Here is an 8,297-nt window from a genome sequence, read left to right as displayed (position 1 = left end):
TGCAGCCATGAAATTAAAAGACGCTGACTCCTTGGAAAGAAAGTTATGATCAACATAGATAGGCATATTCAAAAGCAGAGACATTACTGTGCCAACAAAGGTCCATCTAATCAAGGCTATGGTTTTCCCAGTGGTCATGTATGGATGTGAGAGTTGGACTGTGAAGAAAGATGAGTGCTGAAGAATTGATGCTTTTGAACGGTGGTGTTGGAGAAGACTCTTGAGAGTCCCTTGAACTGCAAGGAGGTCCAACCAGTCCATCCTAAAGGAGATCAGTCCTGGGTGTTCACTGGCAGGATTGATGCTGAGGCTGAAATACCAATATTTTGGCCACCTGATGTGAAAAGTTGATTTATTGGAAAAGACCTTGCTGCTGGGAGGGATTGGGAACAGGAGAAGAAGGTGATGACAGAGGATGAGATGGCTGGATGGCATAACTGACTCAATGGACATGAGTCTGAGTAAACTCTGGGAGTTGGTGATGGAAAGGGAGGCCTGCCATACTACAATTCACGGGGTCACAAAGAGTTGGACTCAACTGAGTGACTGAACTGAACTGAACTGATGCCATATAATTGTTTCAGTCTACAGTTGTAACCATTGCATTCACTATGATTCTACATTCACATACAAGCATCTGAATCCTTCGTTATTTTTACTGATAAGGTCATGTCAATATTTTATGTGTTAAAATGTGTTAAACTGTGTTGGGCCATTTTATCTCTAGTGTATCCTTTGAAATTAGCCAAGACTGTTGGTAAACTTGCCTCTCTCCACATAACATGCCTTGGTTCCTTCCCTTCCACATGTGTTGATCCTCAATGTACACCCTAATCAACATTCTGCCCACTATAATCTTAGAGCCTACTTTTCAGAGAAACAAACTTGCAACACTATGTGATTATACCTCATGATAATTGAAAACAAACTGACAATAAGAAAACTAGGATGTGAATTTTTATGTGAACTGTACTGATTTTACTTATCACTAATTTAAATATTCTTCCCATCAACCTATCTAATAAGGCTACATTTAAGCCACATTTGTGAAAACCATATAATTCATGATTGGTCCAAGACAGTTGTCCCAGAATAAACATTAATAGAATTCTTTATAGATGACTGTGTCCCAGCTTAGACTAAAAATTAATTTTATGATCATCCTTACCTGAGACCATCAGCCTGCCATTTCTGCTTCAGAGAAAAGGCTTCCTGAGGTAGTAAGTTAGTTCTATGCTCAATTAGGTAAAATTTGATAAACCAAAGAATCGATAACCAATTGGCACAAGCCATTTGGCATGTATTTGTTCTCACAGTGAGGCTGGTAGTCTGATGGATTTGGATGGAAAAGAAGAAGCTATTTCAATGTCAGAAAAGGCCAAGCAAACCAGGTCTGGTGCAATATTTTGCCAAAATCATTTTCTCAGTAAAAGAAAAATCCATATTTCCTTCCTTGATTTATTCATGTTCTTGGTCTCATCTCAAATCTTTACAGTTAACCATAAATTCTTTAAATAAACTAGTAATGAATCCTTCACTTTCAAAATTAATTACATAGATCTCAAAACAGAAACACAAAATTTTAAAAAAAAGGCAAATACTTCACTAATATATAAATATTGTAGTGTTATAAAACTATACACAAAAACAAGTTACTTGATAGTCAATTATCACAATTTGTAAAAAGTACTCTACTGATTAATTCTTGATCAAATAGCAAGTAAAACTGAAGTGACATAATGCCTAGAAGATAATGGTGTTCAAAGTATGGGATGCAGTCAAAGTAGAAATCAAAGCCAAGTCCATAGCATTAAGGGCATTAATTTTATTTTTTAAATAGTAATGAAAGATCTAGAAAAAAAAAAAAACAAGGGGGAGAAAACAATAAGATATTAATTTAAAGTATACTTTGTAAATATATTAATATGTATATATTTTTTAAAAATCACTTAGTCATGTCTGACTCTTTGTGACTCCATAAACTATGCACAGTCCATGGAATTCTCTAGGCTAGAATACTGAAGTGGGTAGCCTTTCCCTTCTCCAGGTGAACTTCCCAACCCAGGGACAAAACCCGGGTCTCCCATATTGCAGGCAGATTCTTTACCAGCTGAGAATCCCATGGATAGTGGAGCCCATGGGGTATTGAAAGGTTGTTGCTGAACGGAAAGATGCTGGGATTCTTGGGCTCCAGAGAAGTCAATCCAGGGCCAGAGACGAGGCTTGATCACTCAGAGCTTTTGTGTAATAAAGTTTTATTAAAGTATAAAAGAGATAGAGAAAGCTTCTGACATAGACATCAGAAGGGGGCAGAAACAGTACTCCCCTGCTAGTCTTTAGCTGGTTGTTATATAACTGCTAGCAGTCTGCTAATTAAAGAAATGTCTCAAAACTCAGAGAATGGCACCAGGCCCTTCACCCACAACACGCATTTTGAGATAATATTGGCACCAGGTGAGTCATCCTGGGCCATAAAATGATGGATAAGAATCTTGAAGAAAGGCAGATTTCCATACAAATATATAGTTTCATTAACATAAATTAGGAGAAAATGTATAACATACTGGTTTGTCAAGTCAGTTTTGAGCCTTCAGGCAGAACCAACTTGAAGTCAGAGTCTAGGGTAAATACATAGTACATTAACATAACTTAAGACAAACATTTCCATAAGAAAAATGCATTGGTTAGCTCAAGGTTTGAGAAAAGTTAAGTTCAGGTGGAACCAGAACTTATGGTTCATTATGGCAACACAGAATTTAAGAGATATGACTTTTTAAAGTTGTATAGAGAACAGGAAAAAAGAAAAAAAAAAGTAACACTAGTTTGTTTTATTGGGGGAGTGTGTAATTTCCTCAGTTCTGTCTCCTCACAACAAAAATTTGAAGCAGCGGATGTTAAAGCCCTCAGACCGTGTTACAGCTCTCAGACAGACCGTGTTACAGCTCTCAGACAGATCAGTGTTACAGCTCTGTGTTACAGCTCAGTTTTATTTAGAAAATAAAGGAAAATACACCCTCGATGTGTGAGGGCATGCTGACCCAAAAGACGCAAAGAGAAGAGAGCAAGAGCGAGAGCAAGGGAGAATGAGCACGAGGGAGAGAGAGAGGCCCCTGGCCCTTCGGCTCCTCTTTTAATGTTTTCCTCCCCCGGGCCTGCCCTGTGTAAATTGGTCTAGCCAGATGTGCTGTTTGCTCTACCTGAGGTCCTCACTCTGGTCCTCCGACCTTCCTTTGTTCTATTTGTGTGGGCTTTTCCCTTCCTTGCCTTTTAGCCACTGCCATTCTGGACTCCTTTTTCCTATTCTAACTACCTAACAGTTTCCTTCTGCCACTTAAGACAGAGATATAAAAATGTCTGACACTTGCAGCCTTTTTCCTTCATTTGGAGACCCCTGGCCTTCCTGCCTGTAACCTTCCTAGTAGCAAAGAATTGGATATGACTAAGTGACTAACACACATAAACACACACACACATTAGTAAAACATATACATAGTGAGAAACTAAACTTAATCGAAGGCGTGTTAAAGGAGGTGACACGTGACTCATCATATTTGCTAATTACATTGACAGGGACAAATGAGGCACTGATAAAGAATTATGAAAAACAGAACATGAAAATAAGCCGGATAGATTTATTCAAAAAAAGGGAGGGGAGGGCAAAATAAGCTAAGTGTAACTACTGGACATATTAAATATCTACTGACTACTTTACTTAAACTAAGATGATGTATGACAACTGTAGCTGTTATATGAAAAGAGCTATAAATCCCCTATAGCTTTTTATCTCTTTCCTACCTACCTACACTCATTCAAGGTACATTTTGTAAATTATCCAAATTCTATATTAGCTAATAATATAGTACACTGTATATATTTTGGGCTATTGTGACTTTGTAAACATATTGGTCCAATATCTTTCTTAGAAATTACCCATTTGAAAATTGTGTGTCAGTGTAGATTTCTCTCTACTTTTATAATCAATTTTCGTATGTCAGTTCAGTCGCTCAGTCATGTCCTACTCTTTGAGACCCCATGAATCACAGCATGCCAGGCCTCCCTGACCATCACCAACTCCCGGAGTTCACCCAAACTCATGTCCATTGAGTTGGTGATGCCATCCAGCCACCTCATCCTCTGTTGTCCCCTTCTCCTCCTGCACTTAATCTTTCCCAGCATCAGGGTCTTTTCAAATGAGTCAGCTCTTTGCATGAGGTGGCCAAAGGATTGGAGTTTCAGCTTCAACATCAGTCCTTCCAATGAACACCCAGGACTGATCTCCTTTATGGTGGACTGATTGGATCTCCTTGTAGTTCAAGGAACTCTCAAGAGTCTTCTCCAACACCACAGTTCAAAAGCATCAGTTCTTTAGCGCTCAGCCTTCTTCACAGTCCAACTCTCACATCCATACATGACTACTGGAAAAACCATAGCCTTGACTAGACAGACCTTTGTTGGCAAAGTAATGTCTGCTTTTTAATATGCTCTCTAGGTTGGTCATAACTTTCCTTCCAAGCAGTAAGCGTCTTTTAATTTCATGACTGCAATCACCATCTGCAGTGAGTTTGGAGCCCAAAAAAATAAAGTCAGCCACTGTTTCCACTGTTTCCCCATCTATTTGCCATGAAGTGATGGGACTGGACGTCATGATCTTAGTTTTCACTTAGTTTTTCACTCTCCTCTTTCACTTTCATCATAATTTGCTCTAAATAAAATTATCCATTTCAAAACAATTTTATTAGAACATTGCATTATTTGCCTGTTTTCAATAATAATGCTATTGATGATATTTATATCTTTCCTCTGTTTCTGTGTCAATGCAGAAAAATAAAATGAAAAATGAAAAGAAACCAATTCATACAGAGTTAACTAATTTGAAAGTTACTATTAGCTACATACCTAAATTAATAAGTGACCAATGGATATTTGCTATTAGTAGGAAAAGAATTAACGTGTTCATATCAATATGTTAAAGAAAATCCATTATTATCTTTACAGTTGCTAAAATATAGGTTTTATAACAACTTGATGTTTAATTCAGATGGAAGTATTTAGTAATAGCTAACATGTACATCACCAACTCGATGGACATGAGTTTGAGTGAACTCTGGGATTTGGGATGGACAGGGAAGCCTGGCGTGCTCTGACTCATGGGGTCGCAAAGAGTTGGACACAACTGAGAGACTGAACTAAACTGAACTGAACCGAACATGTACTGAGCACCAAATATCTGCCAGATATCACATAGAGCTTTAAATGTGTTGTATCATTTAATTCTCAGAACAACTCTTATTTGGTTGTTACAACAGAACATTTTACAGACAGAAAGATTAAGGTTTAGAGAGGCGAACCCATGTGTCCACAGTCAAGTTTTTTTTTTTTGTATTTTTATCCTTTTACCCTTTTATCATTGGATATTTTAAATCAAATTTATCATTTATATATATATATACACTTATATATAAAACAAGTAGAATCTGCATGTATGGGTATAAAATTATTTTGATCTAGTATAAGTGAAAGAGCAACAGTATTTAAATTGTGATTCTATATATGTCAAGAAAATAATTCTTAAAATGGTTTACTATAAGATGAAGAAGCTTGTAATGTATTAGGAAGAATATATAGTAATATATCATTTTTAATATTTTTATAAAATTTTTATGTCTAAATTGTAATGATAATTGTGTTCATTAGGTTGAAAACTTTCATAAAACTTATTTTCTTCTATATTTTGATTGTATTTTATATTTGTCTAGTATAAATTTAGCACTATTAATGTATGACTATTTAAATAAAAATATTTAATGTCCCAAACTAATAATTTTATATAAACTGTAACATTTATCTCTGTTCTTTAATATTTAGTTATTGCAACAGTACATACTGATTTGAAAATTGCAATTACAGTACAGAGTTCATTGAAATTATATATAGCTAGATGTCATCTCTGGTTATCCATTCTTTTAGTATTAAAGCTAATTGGCTCCAACTATATCCTATGTATGGTTAAAAGCCTTGAATCCCTTCAAATACCTACAAAGTATTTTAGGGGCCTTCTATTTTAGTTGATTACTTGTGAGGCAAATTTTTTATTTCCCCTATCTTCTATAACTTTTTTATGCTATTTTTCCTATAATCATTTTTTTATTTGCAACACAACTATAAAAGAAAATAGTCTTATTTTCTTTAGTATCTCAAGGAATCACACATGACCTTGGTTTTAAAAAATAGATGCTTAAAATTTTGTCATTACAGCCAAGCATGTAATGGAAAATTAGATTTAGACATATTTAGACCTTTTCTTTGGACTTCCCAGGTGGCTCAGTGGTAAAGAATTCACCTGCCAAGCAGGAGACACAGGTTCAATCCCCAGGTCAGGAAGATTCCCTGGAGAAGGGAATGGTAACCCACTCCAGTATTCTTGCTTGGAGAATCCCATGGGCAGAGGAGACTGGTAGGCTATAGTTCATGGGGTCTCAAAGGGTCTGACATGACTAAGCAACTAACATTACTACTACTACTAACCCCTACATTATTCTTTATTTATTTTTTCTCAAAAGTTTGTTCTTTGAGTTATTCAAGTGCTACCCTGAGAACAATCTTTCCAATTAAAATGACATTAATTTTTTGTCAAACAAAGACATCCTTCCTCCCAAGGGGAATTAGAAGACCGCATCTTGGATTTTTCTTCCCACATTGTGGTCAGTCATCCGACTCTTTGCAACTCCATGGACTGTAGCCTTCCAGGCTCCTTTGTCCATGTGATGTTGCAGGCAAGTATACTGGAGCAGGCTGTAATTTCTTTCTCCAGAGGATCTTCCTGACCCAGGAATCCAACCCAAGTTTCCTGCACTGCAGGTGGATTTTTTACTGCTGAAACCACAGGGGATTCCTCACAACATTTACAACAGCCTAAAAAATAAATAGCCAACAATCATATTCTTGTCTCATAATGTTTATATTATGTGGGCATTTTAGGTTCTCAGTACTATTGATTTAAGATGATCAGTTTATCTTTTTTTCAGTTACTCATACTCCACACAGAGGAAGTCAAGTTCCCACCAGACTTGCTAACCATTGGCCAGTCATACTCTCTAACCACATTTCAGTTTGCAGACATAGTAAATGAGACAGGTGGACTGGAGGCTTGCTAAAGATGTTTTCAATTTAAATAACAAAGATTTATTTTTTAAAATAATAGATACGAAAAAAGAAAAATAATTTACCAAACTAGTACGTTTATTTTACTTGCTGATAAAACTTTTTTATTTGAAATATGAATTCCCAAGCCCATTAAAAATGTGGTGCCTATTGCATTCTACAAATTATCCATTTACTTATTTCCTACCTGGGTTTTAACAAAACAAGTTTTAATTTTAAGTAACCTCCTTTTAAGACACTTTTATTTGTAGTAGTTCAAAAATATATTTTTTGCAACAAGTCATTAATATAAAATATAATCTAAAGTTCTAAGTTGGGCTTTCTCTAGGGAGAGTTTGGAAGATAGTGTCACCTCACTAAGTTGTGTATCTCAAAGAACTCAGACAGAGCTATAGTTCTTTGAATAAAAATAAAGTAGAAGAGTAAAGAGAAAGATATTTAATAATTTTAGAAGAAAAATTGTTTATGAAGCCTTTTATGGAACTGGATTAACTTTAAAGATCACAAACAGTAAACTATATGCTTATGATATGTTATGGGTTTTTTTTAGAGTATCAACATACATCTAAAAGGAAATGAAAAAGGAAAAAATTGAAACGAGAATTAAGATAAGCCAATTTATTGAGAAAATTGCACTGAAGTGGTAAAGATGAGGAAAAAAAGAAAAATAATTGAAAAGCAAGAAAATACAATATTTAATGTTTTTGCTACTGCTTAAGCTTTTCATATACCAATTTAATTAAAAAATGAAATGTATTTTATTTGCAATATGACCACACTTTGCAAACTTTATCACACTCTATCTTTTTGAAAAAATTTCTATTTCATCTTTCAAAGCTATTTGCTTCAATAGTCGATACATTGCACCTCAAATCTTTTAGACACCTGGTTTTCTTGCTATGACATATTTTCACCCTTTGTCTCTTTCAAAGGAAATGTTTCTCCTATACAATTAACTTCAGCCTTATAATAAAGATTCTGACTTAATTTTTACTTTTCACTGCTGAACATTCAAGTTCTACCACTGCCTCTTCCTCTTTGGTCCTACATTTGAACAAATTGATAAGAAAACCCAAGTGCTCCTTCTCCTAGAAGCCAGAAGTTCAAACCAAGGAAGCCCCAGCCAACATTCAAAA

This window comes from Ovis canadensis, chromosome 2, assembly GCF_042477335.2.
Source record: "Ovis canadensis isolate MfBH-ARS-UI-01 breed Bighorn chromosome 2, ARS-UI_OviCan_v2, whole genome shotgun sequence".
Taxonomy (NCBI): Eukaryota; Metazoa; Chordata; class Mammalia; order Artiodactyla; family Bovidae; genus Ovis; species Ovis canadensis.
Note: the sequence above shows the minus strand (reverse complement) of the source record.